The sequence below is a fragment of the Amblyomma mixtum genome, chromosome 4 (genome assembly GCF_055824585.1).
Source record: "Amblyomma mixtum isolate Tamu chromosome 4, ASM5582458v1, whole genome shotgun sequence".
NCBI classification, from domain to species: domain Eukaryota; kingdom Metazoa; phylum Arthropoda; class Arachnida; order Ixodida; family Ixodidae; genus Amblyomma; species Amblyomma mixtum.
In genome coordinates, this window is record NC_143015.1 from 136,172,889 (window position 1) to 136,193,833 (window position 20,945).

Genomic DNA, 20,945 nt, shown 5'->3' on the forward strand with positions numbered 1-20,945 from the left:
TGATTAAGATCACTCAACTATGGTGTTGATGTTAAAGAACCAGAATTAAATGAATCGCTTGGCTTTCTGGCGCAAGTGCTCATAATTAACGCCCTTTTATCCTGCAGCACTCCTTCGAGGTAACCGAGGCATGTAGCCATGCATGCTGCCTTCCATGAAAACAAACCCTAATAAACTCCTACCAGGGGCCGCGGCAGAGCGGTAAGCCTAAAAGTCAACCCAATCCAATCTATCAGCCAAGCCAATATTTGTGGCGCGATGGTCTCGTTGGTTTTCGTCGCGTGGTGCTCCTTTCGACCTTTACTTTTGCTGCAATGTGCGGTTTGTTCGCTCTGTGGTTGCTTGGCTGTGCTACAAATGTGTTGTGTCATCTACGCGCTCGAAAAGACGTTCGTTTGATTCTGAGGCTCTCGTGAAAAAGCTCCGGTGTCGCCTGACCCCTTGCCGAGACATGCTTTGTTGCTTTGGATGAAAGAAGCGGCCATGGTGTTAACACTTGCGAGGTAAGTAACTGTGCTTGAAAATTACTTTCAGGGTGTTGCTGTGGGATGACTAAACCGCATTAACGCAGTTGTACTCTGTTGCGCTACTTGTTTGCCACGGAGTGGAAGTTGCAAGCACTATGCATTAGCTGCCGCAAACGTGTTTCTCGTGTTTGTGAAAAAAGTTGAGACGGTGTGTAGTTGCATGGTGTGAATCTTAAGGCAATTGCGCGTAGGTTCATAATTACGATAAAATAGAATGCACGAAAAGCATAGTGCCAGGACGGTGTTAGTTTTTCAGTGCTTCGCGACTTAGTTTTTCTTACTTTTCTGTTGCCTTTGCAGTGTGGATGTGGCCCGGCTACCGAGTGTATTGGTGCCTACATTAATTATGCCAAGCCGTGGAAAGCACAGGTAGGTTGAAAATGTCATATAAAAGTTGTGCATACTTCCACAGCTTATCAATTTATTTATTAGGCTTGCCAAATGGAAGTCTCCAACCATCCACTCACTACACAGTACTTTGCACTGTGCAGTAGCATTGTTTAGGAAAGCTTAACTGTTGTGTTAAATTTGCGAGCTTCAGTCACACATTTTTCACTTACTTCCCAATCACTGAGTGCAATGAGCTCTTGCAGTGCTTTGGTATAACTTTGCCAAACATGTTATGCCCACAGGGCTCAATGCTGAGCCAGATAGCAGGACCATATATGACACCCCTAGAGCCACATGTTCCTGGATTGTGACCAGACCTCTCTTCCTTACTCCTGTGCAGCTGTGGATCATCAAATATGCTGTCAGTGCCCTGATGCGTGATTCATCAGTGAACCCTGTGGGCATTGTAGTTTCGACAGAGATTGTGTTTTACTGCATCGTTGACAACGTGCAGTATAAGGTGCTCTCTCGTACTTTATTTTCTTGTCCATACAGTGTGGATGTGACTGACCTAAGCTAGCAGCAATATAGTACCTGCAGCTTACAGCAGCAACCTTCAGGTAAGTTTGAACTACAGTGCAAGTTTGACCCTGTCACATAATGGATACTTTCCTTCTGTTTGCTCTGTGCAGCGGAGGGTATCTAGCTATACTGCAGTGTACTTGTACAACAATGGATAAAAATTTGTGGTATGAGAGTTCTTTGTGAAACATTTTCTCTGTGCTGTTAGCCAGAGCAATTTAATCAAAAGCCTAGAATCAGGAGGGGACATGGATACTCGATCTTATTGAACAAATTTCAGCTGACTGCCTGGCGAGGCAATGCAAAAATAAATATTTTCGGAAAATCGACATCCAGCAAACTTTTCTCTATGAGTGTACCTTGTGCCCAACCTAAGTCATTAGCTAGCTTGCAACGATGTGGTAAGGATCCCTACTCTTGCACTTGAATTTTTTTGACAATCAGTGTGGAAGTGACTGCCTGTGGGAGTAGCTGTGGTGTCTTGCAATGTAAAAGACAAAAGCGCTACTACTGGGGCGAGTTGGAAATACATACTTGAAGGAATTGGTGAGCGCTATAGAAACACTGAAAAGGGACAAATGCACAGGACGAAGCGCTTTCTAACTACTGTTTAATCTCAGAAGAAACATGACTATATACACACATTTGACGACAAGAATGAAGGAAAAACAGGTAAAAACTACGCGCGCTTACAACAGCCGAAGATTACTGTTCTTGAGGGAGGTTAATTCTGTTCCCCCTAACATCACTGAAGGGGAGCTGACGCTTTGCTTATCTGGAGCAACGTGCATTGCAAAAGCTTCGATAATTTCTTGTTCCCGTCTGTTTCTAGCCCTACCTATTACTTTGGTGTTTTTTAGCAAGGGTATGCATTTACAGTGTGCGAAATGAGGTGCCAGATTCCCGGACTTTGCAAGTTGTTCACTTGATCTTTCGTGTTCCCGGAGCCTCTTGTTAAGGCATCTTCCCGTTTGCCCTGCGTAAGTTTGTTGGCAGCTGAGTGGAATGCTGTAAATGACGTTTTCGTCACACTTTACATAGGTGTTTTCGTGTTTGGTGTTGCACCCAGGTTTCTTTTTGTGGTCTTCATTCTCGTTGACCTTTTTACACATTCCAATGAGCTTATTGGGAGATGAAGAGACCACCTGGACTCCGTACTTGTTAGCTGTCCTCCTTATTCTGTGGGAGATATTGTGAACCTACGGCATCACGGCAGGGCGTCCCTCGTAGCTCATTTTCTTAGTTTTGTGGGACCCAGTAACTTCTCTTAGTAAGCTTTCAGCAATGCCGCAAAGTAACTGCTCCGGATAACCGCTCTCCTTCATTTGGGAGACCTGTTGGTCTACGCTCTGAATTATCGAGTGGGGGCAAGACTTTCTTATAGCTGGTTTCAGGCAAGACGTAGCTACAGCTCGCTTTACAATCCTGGAATGACTGATAATTCACAGCGTAGACCAACAGGTCTCCCGATTGAAGGAGAGCGGTTACCCGTAGCAGTTACTTTGCTGTACTGCTGAAAGCTTACTAAGAGAAGTTACTGGGTCCCACAAAACTAAGAAAACGAGCTACGAGGGACGCCCTGCCGTGATGCCGTATGTTCACAATATCTCCCACAGAATAAGGAGGACAGCTAACAAGTACGGAGTCCAGGTGGTTTCTTCAGCTCCCAATAAGCTCATTGGAATGTGTAAAAAGGTCAACGAGAATGAAGACCACAAAAAGAAACCTGGGTGCAACATCAAACACGAAAACACCTATGTAAAGTGTGACGAAAACGTCATTTACAGCATTCCGCTCAGCTGCCAACTAACTTACTTAGGGCAAATAGGAAGATGCCTTACGAGGCTCCGGGAACACAAAAGATTATGCGAACAACTTGTGAAATCCGGGAATCTGGCACCTCATTTCGCACACTGTAAATGCATACCCTTGCTAAAAAACACCAAAGTAATAGGTAGGGCTAGAAACTGACGGGAACGAGAAATTATCGGAAATTTTGCAATACACGTTGCTCCAGATAAGCAATGCGTCAGCTCCCCTTCAGTGATGTTAGGGGGAACAGAATTAACCTACCTCAAGAATAGTAAGTAATCTTCGGCTGTTGTAAGCTCGCATAGTTTTTACCTGTTTTTCCTTCATTCTTGTCAGCGCGTGTGTTCCTCCCTCTTCTGTGTATGATATGAAGTCAAATGTGTGTATTTAGTCATGTTTCTTCTGAGATTAAACAGTTGTCCTGTGTGTTCATCCCTTTTCCGTGTTTTTATAGCGCTCACCAATTCCTTCAAGCTTGCAATGCACACGCATTTTTCATGAACTGGTACAAAGCTTTGCAGTCGGGCATTTGTTTTTGCAGTTTTTTTGGAAAAGCAAAATATTTTGTATTGCAAGAAATATTCTCACCTCTGTTGCTTACAACTTACTAGTTGTTCAAGATGTAAACATGCTTTCGGAGCGGCAGGTGACTAATTTACTTGGCACGGTGGAGTTACTGCATACAACTGAATGGTGTCTGTCAAATTCGCTTGCTTTAATGACATATTCTGAACTTAATGTTTACTGTTTTCTGCAGAAGACTTCCCCGGCTTGTCTACAAATTCATCATGGTCTGTACAGTATCCTTCCTGCTGCTGTGTATGGCCGGCTTGATGAATTCCTCATGAAGACTGAAGACGGCATTTATGTCATAATAAAATCATCCCGACTGATATGCTTTGCCATTTTGGTCGACTGCTTTACAGATTCATGCAGATTACATACAGCAAGGTGTATGTCCGATTTCAGACACTCTGCGGGCTTTTAATAAGTCCAGTGGCCCTGGGAGGTGCACTGATTGGTGGTTGTAGTTCTGGCTTGCCTCATAATGGTGAAGAATGCATTACCTGCAAATATCCTCAAAAGATCCGCCGGCGGATATCCGAGATGGATATCTGTCGGCAGTCTAAATTATTATATTTGTACCTCCGTCGGAGGTCCGTGCGAGAGCCGTTGGACGTAGGCGGATCTCCCACGGATATCCGTATAGCCAGTAAAGGACATACCTCGGACGTCCATTGAATGTACACTGGTTGATTGGTTGTTGTTTCAAAGTCGTATGCCATGCGATCCGGCAACCCTCACGTGCGTATTCATTTAACGCCGTCGTGGAAGCAGATGACTCCACTTTCTTAGCGTTCTCACCAGCGCTGCTCAAGCAGAATGCTCCAGCAGGTGACAAATGTGCCGCATGCCAGCCCTGCGAACGGCTTCGGGGCCGAGACGCATGCGAAGCAGGCGCCGCGCCTATAGCCGCGTATCCGTCGCTGTAGCAACGCTGCTCATGCGCCGAGAGCAGTGCGGAGGTCAAATCAATTGACAAAAACCTGTCCCTCAGGTATAGAAGACTATATATATATTCATCTGCAGGCACATACACAAGAGAGAAACAAGGACGGAAAGGCATGCAGGATAACCAAGCGATGCCAGTAGGCTACCGTATACATGTGGGGAGGGGAACAAAAGGGGAAAAAAAAGGAAAAAGGCCGGCAATGAAATGAGTTTTTCAAGTGTCCATCGACCAATATGACAAGGGGACAGAGGGCACACACTTAAAGTCAATAGACGGGAACACAACCCCGAGTCCTTTAAGAACCTCAGGACCGCTCTCATCACTTTCCTTGTGATGGTTTTGTCCAAGGACCCAGAATCTTGAATTCTGTTAGAGAATGAGACCAAGCGGCGAGAGTACAGAGGCCTCGCGTGTGCTTCTTGCGTTGTGGTACTTGTGAGGAGGAACTGCCTAATACCATGCTCACTTTTCAGTGAATACCTCGTCTAACGAATACGATGATAAGTAATTGGCATGTGCGTTTGTGTGCAGTATTAATGTTGCATTTAACGCTGAGATCAAGTTTTCCACATACAGCACATGCACTGTATGCGCTGAATTCTGGCATGCTGCGACACAAAATGTAACGTTATTGATCACCAACAAAAAATTCAGGAAAGTTTTTCGCTACTTTTATGCAGAAGCAGCGCGAAACACAGCAGACTAGAAAGAAAACGAGACAAGTGCTGACTAACAACTAAATTTATTCGAGAAAGCACACATATACAGAAGATCTTTCCGTGCTTTTCTTGACAATGGCCTTGGCCACAGTGCTAGAGGTACTAGTATGCCGTTACAACGGGGAAATTTGAAACAATTCAGACTTCGTACAAGATAATTCATCCGCGGCTGCACCCAAAATTCAGTTCCACATCGTTTGCTTCTTTTTAAATCGAAGAGTCCAAAAGAATGCCCAACCTACCCAGTCCAAGGTCCATCGTCCACGGCTAGATCCATGGCTAGGTCCATAGGCGCATGGCTGAAGTCACGTCTTAAAATATGCTGCATGCATGACTGCACGCAACGCACTCTCCCGCATCTTCCTCTCAAAGGCATCCATGTGTTTACCCTGAACTCTTTTAATCCCCCTCTCCTATCTCCCAGCTTGGCCAATGCCCGGCGTAGTTGTGATGATGCCACTTCACACTGCAAACAGCATGCGCCAAGCATATTTCCGTTCCCTCCAGAACCACATTCTCTCTCTGTAGTGAACAGCAGGTGTAAGCAATTTTTCAGTGCTGAACAAGATCGGTTAGAGTGAATGGCGACTGTGTGATCCACGCTAAAGAAGACTCCCTAGCCCAAACTCCACCAGATATGCACTCATTCCTGCGCTCGCACATACTCAAAGCTAATTCAATTTCAAACCTGGCCTGCCCTCTACTATTTGATGCCCTACTGCACTGAAAAGGCTTGGCTTATTGGCTTATTAAGTTTTAACGTCCCAAAGCGATTCAGGCTATGAGGGATGCCATAGTGAAGGGCTTCGGAAATTTCGACCACCTGGGGTTACTTAACGTGCACAGACATCGCACAGTACACGGGCTTCTAGAATTTTGCCTGCATCGAAATCCGGCCGCCGCGGCCAGGATCAAACCCATGTCCTTTGGGCCAGCAGCCGAGCGCTGTAACCACTGAGCCACCGCGACGGGGCTGCACTGAACAGAACTGCGTTGCTCGCCGGATTATTAAATAAATTTCTAATTCACTGCAGGCACAATATTGTTTATTTGAGCATTAAAATTTGCAAATTGATAGGTTCCACACAATTGGTTCTGACCTTTTGCATACATATGTGCACATTATTTTACTCGCAAATAACGAGTAACATAACGAGTAACGAGTAAATAACGAGTAACGCCGCATCTAGTATACATATTCAATCTGGCTCTTACATCTGGATGTTTCCTGGATAGGATGAAAACTCACTAAACAAATAGAAGCAGTGCAGAGGAAGGCGGTCAGATGTATATTTAATAGACACAGGTTGACAGACTCACCAACAGAACTAATCAAACACGCAGGACTACTAACCCTTCAAAACAGAGCAAAACTAGCGCGCCTTAAAACCATGTACCAACTCGTACACAATCAATTAAAAGTCGCCACTTCAAAATACATATCACAATCACAAACGCGACAAACACGTAATAAACACATACACACTCTAAACGAGTTTTCATTCCGTACTGACACTTTCAAATATTCATACTTCCCTCGTGCTATACGCGAATGGAACACCTTGAACACATCCATTGTTAGTAGTCCATCATTAAATTCCTTTAGCACACGTGTGGAAAATCAACTACTTATATCTTAGTATTTATTGAGTTCATATATGTCATTACCAAGTTATTCCTTCCGTTTGTGTTTTCACTTGTGGTATTATTGTCCGCCAAAATCATGTCACATGCTCCTCACTCTGGTTTATTTGTTATTCGTATCTTCTAATGTATAATCTCGTGTTATATTTTTTATGTACTTTGATTAATTACCATTGCTATTTTTTTGTGTGCCTCTGTACTTTGAATGCCCTCCCTGTTACGATCCCTGATGGGATTGACAGTATCGAATAAATAAATAATAAATAAATAAATAAATAAAATCGCTAAAGTTTCAGTTCTTTTTAAGGGGGGCGATAAAAACGATGTTAACAACTATAGACCCGTCTCAGTGCTTCCTGTATTTTCTAAGGGTTTAGAGAAGATTATTCTTTTGCGCATGAACAGCTTTTTCGTTAAACATAACATGCTTTCAGATGCTCAACATGGCTTTCGGAAAGGCAGGTCAACGGAACTAACTCAGAAGGAATTAATAATCTCTAATATTGATGAAGGCAGACTTACCCTCGGAATTTTCATTGACTACAGCAAAGCATTTGATCGCCTAAACCATGAAATATTACTAGACAAACTGTTCAGTTATGGTGTCCCAGGAGTTGGTTTCGCTTTACTTAAATCTTTTCTTTTGAATCGTCAGCAGCGCGTCTCTATCGCTCAAAGTGACTCATCACACAGATTACTAACTTCCGGCGTGCCACAAGGAAGTATTTTAGGGCCGTTTCTTTTTAACATCTATGTGAACGATATCGTGAAAAAGGAAAGCAATGCAATATACGTGCTCTACGCAGATGACACGAGCATCTTTTTCACCGGTAAAAATGTAGACGAACTAATAATAGAAGCCAAAAAAGAGCTTGCAATAATTTGGGATTGGTCAAGAACTGTTTAAAAATAAATGGCAATAAATCTAAGGCCATATTATTCATGGCCAGAGGGAAGCAAGCACAGATAGAAGAAAGGTTGGTTCTTGGGGATGCACCCATAGAAATTGTTAAGAAACCTAAAATTCTTGGCGTGACCTTTGCTGCTGACATGTCGTGGAATCATCACATTCAATCATTATCAAGGACACTATCTACGTCAGTCGGCACACTAGCACGGTGCCGTCATTTTCTTCCAGATAGAGCAAAACTTCAAATTTATCATGTACTGTTTTCCTCTCACATAAATTACTGCACACTGGTTTGGGCCACAACCACACAAACAAATATTCAAACACTGCTCCTTCTTCAAAAGAAAGCACTTCGTTGCATTGCAAATGTGTCCTATTTACATTCATCTGCACCATTGTTCACACGGTATAACATAATAAGCGTCGAAAAAATTTACGAGTTCCGTCTACTGTACTCATACTTATTTTCCGATGAAAAGTTTAAGAGCCTCATAAAATTCCTTTCGCATTTGCAGAAACAGAAAAGTGATTGTCGCACCCGTGGATCTGAGAAATGGCTGATACCACGCACACATACAAATTATATGCTACAGTCGCTCACGCACAACTTGCCGTGCTTGCTTAACAAATTACTGTATGCAAATTTTGACGTAAGCGCATGTAATACAAAACAGACGCGTGAAATTTTTTCTCATCCCAGTTTTTGTGCAGCTAATCGTATTCAATGTATTTTCATTGCCTTTATGTTTTTCGTACTGTATACTTTCTTGTGCTGTGTTTTGATGTGTTTCGAATGTGTTCCGATGAGTCAATTTGTGTGAAAGTGTAACTGAACATGTGTTCAGAATTTTGTGTTGGCTATATGCTGCTGCCTTGTACAGGCATCAGGCACCCTCAAGCTGCCAATGGCAGCTTTTTTGCCTGATGACCCCCAACGAGTCGTTGGAAATAAAGTTTTTGAACATAAAGGAAGAGCAAATAAAAAAGAAAAATTGCGTAAAGAGCAGCCAAATGTACAAACCACCGCTGAGAACTCTGCACGCATCAAGAAACATCCATTGTTACAGCTGTACTGTCTCAGTCACGGCGTACTGCACCTCGAGTACCTGGAATAGGAATGCTATTGCCCATTCAGCATTGGTCAGTGGGAACTGCATGAGTAAGTACCAATGATACAACCAAGGGAACCAGGAATGCTGCAAACACTGCTATTTATTATAGGCCATGCCACCAGGAATAGATGATTACACAAATTGTAGCTTTATTTTCCAGGCAGTAAAGGTATACTCTCCACAGGCAGTTCACATGGTGGATACACTGCAGGCTTGGAAGAGGGAACAGGGTCAACAGGGTCATGCTTGTAAGCTGCGTTGTGCACTCCTTTAGACATGCTTTCCACCAGCAACAGAGAATCGCAGAGGCTATTTTGACAAAAAAAAAACACCGATAAAAAGGCAAACAAATTAACTTCCTCTCTTAGGAATGTAGTCTCTTGTGTAAACAAATGAGGCAGACCCCACTGTAGCGTGCATAGCTTATTAAAAATGTACATTTCAGAGAATTATATATTTTTACCTGAAGTGGCAACTAACTACAGCAAGCAGACGGTATTACTCTCAAGCACATAAACTTGAAATTTGTTGTTTCAGCACTACCCACTATCATTTAAAACTACAGTCAAACAACATTTGTTTGCAGCACTTATGTTCTTTCCATTTGGTGCACTTGAGCTACTCATTACCTGATGTAAATTGAGACCACTTTAGTTGTTCATTCCTTGACATAGCAAATTTGTTTACATTGTGTTTTAGGCTTTATGTAACCATTTTAACTTGTTGTTTACCGTTAATTGTCTCCCTTTTGTAGTGTATTTATTCATGCATATTTCTTTTTATTATTGCCAGACATTTGTTGTCTCATGTTCTTTCATTACTTAGTAATAGGAGGTCTGCAAGAGTTTCTTTACTTTGGGACGTGGTCATATTGCATTGCCAATGAAACCAGTCCTTAATCAGAGTCTTTGAACATTATTTCATAAATCAACCTCAAATTAAAAATATGTATGTACTGTACATGATACATTTAGCAAGCGCATGATGAATCACCCCAGCAGATCGACATAGTTTGTGTAAACATTGAAAAGGCTTGTGTGTGCAGCCACACAGGAGACTTTATCAACATACTCGAACATGGCGCTCAGATGTGGTGACACTTCCACACTGGCTTGTTGCATGGCTCGCTTGTAAGAGCTGCTGTTTTCACACAGGTTGGCAGCGTTTTCCAGGGGTCCATCAATGTAGCCTGCCAAGGATGGAGAAATAACTACTATAACTAAGCGACGCTGCATATTTATGCAAGATCACAAGTACCATATGTGCATTTTGTCTTCAATGCTGCAACAATGGCTGCTTTTTTCGCTTTTGGGTATCTGACCAACGATCCATCTTTTGGGCCCATCCTTGGTAGCTGCTTGGCTTAGTGAGCCATTCTCATTGTAGTGCAGAGCAGTTAAAAAAAAAGAAAATCATTTAGCAAGTAAATGCCCAAAAAGTGACAGAAAATTACATAGTGTACACTTCATTACCCAGCAGCCATGCTTGAGTAGTGGAAAATATGTATTGGGGCGAACCAAATAATAGTGCTGTGAAAGCACTTGGCAGCAAAGGTCTGCACAGAGGCAGACAGCTTCAGGATCTCTTTTAGGAGGACCTTGTTCAGAATGATGGCTTTCAGTTTTATGCAGAACCTGCGGCTGCAAGTCACTTCGATGCTTCGTCCACACCTGCATCTGAAAAATAACATATTGCCCAATACAACTCAGACTTCAAATAGCATAAAAAAGCTGAGTATGATTCCACGTACCTTCGTGATTTCTGGCATGAGATAGCGTTTATAAACAGGAAAGTATGGGAGGTAGCTGCCACATAATATTGTGATGCTTTTCAATGCTCTAAGGAACAGAGCAATTTTGCAGCCCGAAAAAAGTGCTGCTGCTGGCAGCAGTAAGTTTCTAGCTGCTTTTCTTTCGTTCATCAACTGATTTGCCCGACTATAAGCATGGCTGTTGCGACAAATGCGTTCGACGTGAAGTAAAGCGCCACTTACGGCTTTGTCGACATCAGTGCATTTTCAGCACGGGCACTTCAAGAAAAGCTCGCCTGTAGCGGATTCAAACATGAACTTTCTTTCTTCGTGAAGGGGAGAGGTTCTTCAATACAGACATCTTAGAAACAGTAAGTTATATCAGTGCTGTACGGCGTTATCTCTATTTGGCTATACCTTAGGCTGCTGTAACTTGAAAGACTGTAAAGACTCAAGTAACACTTGTTGCTGGGCTAGTCGGTGCATTATTCTTCGTACAAAAGTTAGCGCAAAACACAAGACACTCACAAGATGGGTGGACAGGACAACGCGCTACTGACAACTGATCCTTTATTGGAAAGAAACACGTAATATATAGGCACACCGCCACACCACCTATCAGATGCAGCAAACGTCAGAATGATGTAAAGGGTCATAAAAGCGATAAAAGACACAGAGAATAAAAACACGACGTAGCAAAAAACAATAAAAAGCGGCGAAAGAACATTAAAAGCATGATACGTGGTGTATAGGGCCAAAGAAACATGACTGAATGGAATCCAATAGGATGATAACAATATGATACTGGATAAAAAACATAACAAATGCAGTAAAAAAAACACGTGACACAAGAAAACCCTGATAAAAAGGCCTGTGCGCTGAACACTTCAGATTACATTGAGGGGAAAAAACACCTGTACACATGCTCGTACTCAGGAAAACCTTTCTCAAAAGTATTCTTCAGTTTTGTACAAGAAAATAGATGCATCGCTAACAGCATTTGCGCGCTTTTTTCTGATCAAAAAAGCTTCTTTTAATTCACGGGACACTCGATCATGGCCTCTACCTAAAACAACGGTTTTTTCCAGAATGGGCCGGCAGCAGTTTTGTTCACAGCCCTTGCAATGAAGAGGCAGATTCGAACCTGTTCCTGTCCCCATCGAACGTTCATGCTCCCTCAACCTTTCATTTAGGCAATGCCGCGTTTGTCCAACATACACTTTTCCACATGTGAGTGGGATCTGATATCGTACAACCCTTTCACTGCATTCCACGTACCTACGGGTATGTATGGTTCCACAGGATTTTTCTCCTCTTTTTTCCGAGTTGACACGAGGACACAACGAGGCTAGCTTACAGGGAGCGGAGAATACTACTGGAACCTTAAATTTAGATGCAACTTTTTTTAGATTATGGGCAACGCGGTGAGAGTAGGGAACCACTTCTGGCTTAATTCTTTCCTCAACAAGCTTAGGCTGCTTTCGTTCCACGCCTTTTATGCTATGAAGAAGGGACTCCACCACACTTGTCCGGACAGACTGTGGGAAGCCTGCATCCCGAGGCCTTACCATCTGAAACTGGAAGGTCGTTTCCATGGTATGGCAACAGGACTTCGCAATGGCGGCCTTCAAACCTGACATCGCAATGGCTCGCTTCGCAGTCTTAGAGTGCGCCGATTTATAAGACAAGAATCCCTTCTGGGCACGACGGTCGTACATCCAGCACATCCTCTCACTGGTTATGGAAAGTTCCAGGTCTAAAAACTGTAATTTATCACTTTTCGGTTGCTAGTGTGTAAATTCCAATCCTTCTCCGTTCTTACTAAATATTCTAAAAATCTCGTTAACTGTGCCTAAGTAGGGCTGTGTGCCCTGTTTACTTACAAGGATTAAAAAATCATCGACGTACCTGAAAACCTTCAATACCTTATCTTTAACTCCTGATTCACACTTTGATCAATCATTCAAAGGAAAATATTGCTCAGAACCGGCGCGACACAGGAACCAATACAAATCCCTTTCTTCTGTATAAACAAACCACTCTCGAACTCTACCACTGTAGCATTAAGGTAAAATTCTAACAAGTCATAAAATTATCTAGTGAGACACCAGCTGCGTTTTGAAAGGACGTAACCCCACTTTCCTCAATGCATGCTTGTACGGGTTTGAACAATTCCTTATGAAGAATGGAATAGAAAATATCTTTCGCATCAACAGAAAAGAAATACCCTACTTGCTGCTTATCTTTAAGAAATTCAATGATATCCAAAAGAGTTTTTGTTGCAAAAGGATCAGTGACCACAATCTCGTTAAGATGCTTCAAGAGGAACTGACTCACAAGGCGTTGCCAAGATCCTCGTTCGCTTACAATGCAACGGAATGGTACGTCCTCTTTGTGGGTCTTAGGTGTAAAAAACATGCGAAGACTTTTGCCCTTGCAGTCACTTACAGACTTTGCTAACCTTTGCAGTTCAAATTCATTGCAGAGGGCGACGGCTCTTGACTTGGCCTTCACGGGCTTGAGTTTTGACGGTTTAAAGTTCTTCTCATCGGCACAACAGGCTTTTTCATTATAAACCCCCTTTGGCACCACCAAAAAACCACCTTCCTTGTCGGCTTGCAGCAAACGAATGTCGTTCTCTTTCAAGTAATTCACCACTTTGTTGACCGTAGACCCATATCCGCCGGCTCTCTTGGGAGCCGTCCTAGCCAGTGCGTCCACACCTTCCAGCAGGCATCGCTCACGATCCTCCGGCGGTGCCTTCCCAGCCACTCGCCTGTTCAGAGCCAGGAGCTCATGAGCCACTGTAGTTGGCTCAAGACTGAACTTTGGTCCTTCTGCCTGTAGGTAGCATCACTCCTCTGTCTCCCACCACCTTCCTCGTCAGATGTTTCAGTGGACGTCAGGGCACAATGTGACTGGTGAGGAAGCCCGCGGCATTTAAAAACAGTATGCCTGTACACCTTGCGACCGTTTAATGACGGTAGTTGCACAGCTGAAAATAATTTGAAACAAAAAATAAAAAACAGCCAAGATGTAAAAATGCTGTCACCTAGTCTTTCCATATTTACCCATGGCTGAACTGTAACTAGTTTGGCAAACTGCACAAAAAGTATAACATGAATTAGTAGAAAACAAGCAAGGAAAAATGTTTACCACATGTTGCTGTCTACAGCTGATGTGAAGCACATGCATTATACAGAAGCACAGCACATGGCTAATAAGCGCTGCGCTGATTAACTAGAACAGTGTCCACAGTTACTGTTAGATTTTACCCTCAAAACTGACTCATGCCATGACCCCTTTCTTCACATATATGTTTTTCTGTTTGCTTTTAGACAAAAGCTGTTATCCTTTTGTTATATCTCAGTCATGCTTTTTTTCTGTTACAAACAGCTTTGCACAAAACAAGTAGCAGTGTAAGGAGTTGGTAAGAGGCAACCAGTATTATACCATGCAGAAAGACACACGATTTAATCGACACATACCCAGGGTCCGACAAATTATTGATCTTTGGACTGCCACATCTGTTTGCAATTCCGGGCGTGGTATGCAACTTGCTGCTCCTGTGGCACACAAAGCTTGTCGTCATATTTATGGAATGTTGATTCAGAGCCCACTTTTCCAATGAAGTCATGAAACACCACCAACAGCCACTGTGTTAACAGGCACTGTGTTGATGGTGTTTGCATGAGTCGCATGCGTCTGCTCCAGTGCAAGCAAGAAGACGAAAAATGCTGTTCCAAAGATTAATGAAGGACCTAGGTTACAACATGACACGCACAAATACATGGCAGCAGAGAAATGCACACTCTGGCACTGGTATCTGATTGACACTTAGCACGTACCTGCTGAAGTGTCTTGAGGGCATACAGGTGGCTTAGAATAATTTTTCCCTTCTCTCAAATCTCCTTGAATTCGTTTCACGTGCTCAACTTGTTCATATTTCCCTTCCTCTTCAGCTCCACAATCTCCTGTTGGCTCAGGCACATCACTGAGGCAGGCAGCATGCTCTGTTGCTTCTTGCGCTGTTTGTCGCATGTCCTCATTCAAGAGCTGCCCAACGACCTGCATTAAAAAAAGAATGATCAGCCAGAAAGTTTCTGTGACAGCAGAAAACACATGCATGCCTTTACCACCCTATTTGCATATAGCGTAAATGATGGAAGCATAATACAGCAAAAACAGGACTGGATAAAGCCTAATCATTTCGAATATGTGGCGAAACAATTGAACTGGGATGGCAGTAATTTGCGCAAAATGGTGCTTCATATATTTGAGACCATAAACCCTTATAGACCTTTCCAGGGGCGCTGCCATTTTTAAATCCCTGGTAGGAAAAGCAAGGACGAGGGCGACGCCCAGCGGTGACGCCATATTGGACTGCAAGAAGTTCGCCACGTTCATGTGTCTGCGATTGTTTACGTGTGGTTTGTTACTTCTCGCCTTGTTTTGGGAGAAAAAAATGTCCAGATCGATGCTTATACGAGCATTTTTTGTGCCCCAAGACTTTGAAGAAGACATGCGCTTGTGAATATATGAATAACGGGCCGTTTTGTTCACCGTGAATGATTGGTCGATAGCATCAGCGCATTCAGCTGTTGACACTTCAGCGTCATGCGCGACGGGGACCCAGCCAACCAGGCTTATTATTATTGGCGGTAAGATGACTGCTTATACAGTTTAGATGCAATAAATATTCACTCCATACCATTTTCTGCATCTTGTTTGGCTGATACAGCTGCCGCGGATGCTCAGCTGCTGACCCTAAAGACGCAGGTTTGGTCCCGGCTGCGGCGGTTACATTTCGATGACGTCTCCAATACGGCGTGTTTCTCACCTTGAGTCGCTTTGAGACGTTAAACCTCAAACCATCATTCTGGGCTGACACGATACTGCGCATCGTTTTTTACTTCTACAGAAGGCGAGAAAGAGAATTTGTGATCTTAAAGTGGCCATGCCCGTGACGCTGAGTACTTTAGATGATTGTTGCATGCGCGTCATCTTTCGGAGAAATGTAAGCGAGTGCAGTGAGTGGATGAGCTTCGTGCAGCGTATAATATTCGGCATGCAAGTCGCTGTTAATAAGAAAATAACACTCAAGCCATTCTGAAGCCTAGCAGAGAGCATCAGCTAGCGGTAATCAACTTGTGTCGTCGCTTTCAGCTGTAATTAGAAGGGTGTACCGAATCACTATGTTGGAGTTGAATAAAGCTACGGCATGGATAACGTGGCCTGTATCGCAGTCCGTCTAGAGAAGAAAGCCTCGCTATTGAGCAATTTTTATTCCTACCATCAGGCCATGGGAAGGTTAATCGTGTGGTGGGATACAAATATTTAGTTAGGTTTATGGGGTTTAACTTCCTAAAGCGACTCGGGCTGTGAGACGCTGTAGCCGAGGGCTACAGAAATTTCAACAACCTGGGGTTCTCTAATGTGCACTGACATCGCACAGAACATGGGAGCCTTGCTTTTCGCCCCCACTCAAAAGCGGCAGCCGCGGTAGGAATTCCTTGAGCACAGTATCAGATTCATTTTAAAACCAGAGAAAAGATGGAACACCGAGAAGAGCAAAGCCTCTTCTTGTGCTCTTCTGTATGTTCAGTCCTTTGACTGGTTTTAAAATGAATGAATCAGTACCAACTTGCCCAGTCATCTACCTTGTTGAAACAAAGTAGTCGACCATCCTAACCACTGTGGCCTCACAAATGCAGAATAGGAAAGGTCCTCTTTCAGTTTTTATCTGCGACAGTAGCAACACTTAAATTGACAGTCAAGCGGAAAATAGTCACACACACTCGCCATACATGCACTCATAGCCATGGCTTGTAGCGACATGCCAGCTACCCATGCAGTCCAGACAGAATGGGCAACATTGAGTGGTGCGTTACTCTCGCCGCCAGCAAGTTACTATTGGCCTCTTGCCGCTTGGTCTGAGGCTTTTGACTGGAAGATGGCGCTCCCCGTGTTGAAAAGGTGTACAGACAGTAAAATAAACGCGCACTCACACACTGTATGACTAGCAACACTCTGGTGGCCACCGTATCCTGGTTTCCGCTTAATAGCAAATGATGCTGCACAGCATCAAGTATGCGGGCGCACTGCAGGGCAGCTATGCACAGATTTGGCAGCAGTGCCCGACTAGCATGGTTTCACAATGTGAGCTCACAACACCTGATGCTTGTTGCAAGTCCTACCATACGCGATAGTACATCACAAGTGACAGCAGTTATGATTTGGCCCCTTTGAGCTCTAGCTACACTTTCACACTAAGTTGAAGAAAGTTTTAGCACTGGCGTACGGTAAATATGCGTGCTAACTACAGTAAATACAACCATGCGGCAAATTGAGCTTGACAAGCATGCACAGCAATGGTAGCTACGGCAAAGCGTGACGCCGTTGGCCATACCAGAGGTACATAGGTGCTAAAACTCTCTAATAGTAGCTGTGCAGACTCGATAACGCTTGTCTAGAGCACTCGAGTGGCGCTGTGTGGAGGAAATAAATCGTTTCTAGGGAAGGTACTGACTTTCAAGGCCAATATCTGCGCTCAAGCACAGCCCAGAGCAAAGCAGCTGCAATAAACTTTCACTTGATTTGCTCCGAAGCACTGTTCAAGCGCTGAAGAGAAGTGTGATCGGTCTGTCTTTTTACACGGCACAGTTCTTTCGCTTTTCAATTGCTACGAAGCTAAACACGTACGCACCTCTTTACGTTTCCTCTTTTCAAAAGGAGCGGTGAACCTTTCTCCCTTGCGGTTTCTAGGGAACACGGATGGCACAGCGTCAGGCTTCAGGCGCCGCCGTTTGAGAGACATGCCGAGGCTCCGCAGCAGAGCGAGACTTGTTTCATAGTCGCTATCGACGAAATGGTCCGAGCAAAGAAAATCGCGCTTGGCAGGTACCCACGTTGGTCGTGATGGCTGCGCCGCACGTATCCATATCCGTCGTTGTTTGGCATCCTTTGGAAAGGAGTGGCATGGTGTGTCTCCGCCGAACGCGTCGTTCATACAGCCTTGAGCCCAGCAGTGCCTAGGCATCTTGCTTCGTTGATCAGGCAAAGAACTCGAACACAAGAAACTCAATGCGCCGAAACGACGATACCATCGAGTCGCCCACTCCGCGGTCGGTCGAGGGCCCGAGACATGTGAGCTGCGGCAGCGGCGAGACGTTTGACGTCACGGCTGTCAATGGGGCAGTCAGGGCCTAGTCAGGGCAGACGCGCAGTCACTTCAGGCGCCACCACCAGGTGCACTGGTTCAACGAAAAAAAAAAAATGAGCGAAATCGATGTTGTTGCGGCAGCTCTAGCTTTCACTAAAACACGGAGCAGTGAAATTCTGACGCAGGATCCCTTTAGATGACGTTCATTAGATGTTTCGTTTATGGCTCTGCAGAATTCACTGCTCTCGTTAAATGTGTGACCGCACTGAAACTTAAACAAGCACTGCCGAAAGAAATTTATTTCCCTTCTCATTTAATCGGCGAGCGTCCGCTTGAAGAGCCAGAGCTCGAGCCGATTCTCTCACAATTCCTTTAAGCCTTACTGCATGCACGAAAAAAAAATTCTTTCTGTCTGTACTGTCTCCTAAAGCCAGGGGCAGGGACTTTACTGTCTTTTGGACAGTGATCTCGTGTAGGTGCGCAAAGATGAACTCGGAAGTTCCGAGAGCCAAATAAAAAGGGCTGCATACGCGTGTAATAGGCTACTTTGCATTCCCCTATGATTTTAATCAGTTATATTTTGCCGCCTACGAAATGTGAACATTAAAGCTGCCTAGTAAGCAGTGAGATGACATTTTTTAGTGAACGCGATCTCACAGGTTGAACCCATAGCCGAACTGGTCGCCTTTCAGCAGAAACGAAAAGCTAGAAGGCTTGAGTATTTCACGGTGTGTGTTTGAAGACTATGAGCGTCCTAAACTAATATGCTCTTCCCGAATGCATTTCTAATAGTGTTTAGGTATGTTTTGGGATGACGAACGATCAATGGCCAATTAAGACCGGTTGAATTTTACTCTTACTTGCGGAGCAGAAGATAATGCGCGAACGATTTGTTGCCTCAGTGTGGCCACAACGTCAGCTTCTAACATTGCTTTAACACAGCTAGCGTCCTCTTTTTGCCACGTTAACGCAACTTACATAAGACAACGTTGAGACAATGTTGCTCCAATGTTGCATCAACTTTCAGTCAATGTTAAAGCAACTTCTGGAGACAATATTAATGCAACATTGCTACAACATTTTCTTAATGTTGATACAACTTTTTATTTGCACACATGCAACATTCCAACGACAATGTTACTGCAATATTGCTGCAATGCTGTCATAATGTTTCAGAAACTTTCAGACAGCTTTCTAAATTACTGAAATATTTCAGCTACCAATGGCTGCTGCTCAATAAGGCGATCTCTTGAAAGGCTAAACTGTGTACAATGGCGTCGTCATACCAGAATGGTTACAGCAGCTTAAGGTCACAAGAATGAGCGATTGAGCATTACTCCTTGGTGTGGTGCTTGCTATAGCATACAAATACTTACAAGACTGCACTGCACAACACATTGTTTTTCCACACTTTCCAGACCGCTTACTCTAAATAAATCCTTAAATGTAACATTCATCAGCTCTCTACCAGTGCTCCTATAGTTTAGATGCAACAAGATTCCATGACATGGTTGTTCTGACAATTAAGCTGATTTATTTAAATAGACAGAAATATAATTTAGAAAAAGGAAGCAGACTTATAGTACACTCAAGATTTACACAAACATATTGGCATAGCTTGAAAAATGCAACACGTGGGCTTACACTTTTACAGATATGATTTATTTAATTACTTTATAAAGAAACTTGCAACAAATCTAAAAAACACACATGTGAGCTACTCAGGAACAAGAACCAGAGCTAATGTTTTAAACAGTTACTAGGTACATTACCATAGCATGAAAATGCGCTCACACCACTCAACTGCCATGTTATAAATACAAAACACTTCAAGTAAACTACTTACACAACAATAGCACACCTTGAAAACATGCACCACCTGGACTTTGTATTTCCCAAATATAAGACATTCATTTTGTGCACAAAATTGCAACAAATAAACAAAGTAGCAGTGCAACCTAGTTGGTCATTCAGAAACAAGGAGCAGAGGTATTATGAACAGCAGAGTTAGTTGTTGGGCTGGTTAACATTACTGATTTAAGTTCATAGTTTTCCAGCCCTACGGAACGCACACACAGATACATGAGCCGCCGCTGTGGTTAAGTGGTTATGGTGCTCGGCTGCTGGCCTGTTAAGATGTGGGTTCTATCCTGGCCGCGGTGGTTGCATTTCGATGCAGGCAAAATGCTAGAGGCCCATAAATGCAATCTGCACGATAGAGATCTAAAGAATGAGGACAGGTTCCAAACTTGTCGAGCACTGCAGTGGTTGTACAGAGATTTTTAAGTGTGAAGATCGATAGGAGAAGCAGACCACAAACCACATGTGAAGCGACAGAGACGCATCACATTAAAAAAGCTGGTTCACAATGTGCGAGCAATACTTCAATTGTATCATATAATGCACAAATGATGTTTCTTTCATAGTTTTTATGATAAAAGTGTAATAAGTTTGTTTTTTTCCTGCTGCCCTGGTCTGAGGGCATTTAAGCAGTGTCTGCGCCGTTAAATAACCAGTTGTCAGTGAGCGCTGCATTTTATCCTTCTTCCCAACTTCAGTAAAGTGGCAAGTTGGTACATACTTGAAGAAAACAGTGCAGCAACAGGCACAAGAGAGAAGATTGGACAGGTCCTGACTAGCAACTGAAGGTTTATTGAAAAGGAACACACAAAATATACTCACTTTACAACCAAGAGCTCACATTAGCTGCATGAACAGCACTGATAAGCTATCAACTTCAGTCATGGTGGTCAAGATTCAACAGTTCACAGTCCTGAACAACCGTCTGTCCTTGTTCATGATTGTGAACTATTGTATCCTGACCACCATGACTGAAGTTGACAGGTTATCAGTGTTGTTCACGCAGCTCATGTGCACTCTTGGT

The 20,945-nt window shown here is 43.5% G+C and overlaps 1 protein-coding gene and 2 long non-coding RNA genes across 3 annotated transcripts in view; 2 read left to right on the forward strand and 1 right to left on the reverse strand.

Moving 5' to 3' along the window:
• The window catches only part of LOC149348342 (uncharacterized), a 358,890-nt gene that overhangs the window by 162,244 nt on the left and 175,701 nt on the right, over positions 1-20,945 (forward strand). The window lies entirely within an intron of this gene.
• On the forward strand, positions 106-4,156 carry LOC149348351 (uncharacterized). The gene is made up of 4 exons (XR_016292733.1): positions 106-503; positions 828-896; positions 1,413-1,477; positions 4,009-4,156. It is a non-coding gene; the product is annotated as an uncharacterized LOC149348351 (long non-coding RNA).
• On the reverse strand, positions 9,129-14,318 carry LOC149348352 (uncharacterized). Its single transcript, XR_016292743.1, has 3 exons — positions 13,348-14,318; positions 10,221-10,819; positions 9,129-9,458 (listed from the first exon to the last, which is right to left on the reverse strand). It is a non-coding gene; the product is annotated as an uncharacterized LOC149348352 (long non-coding RNA).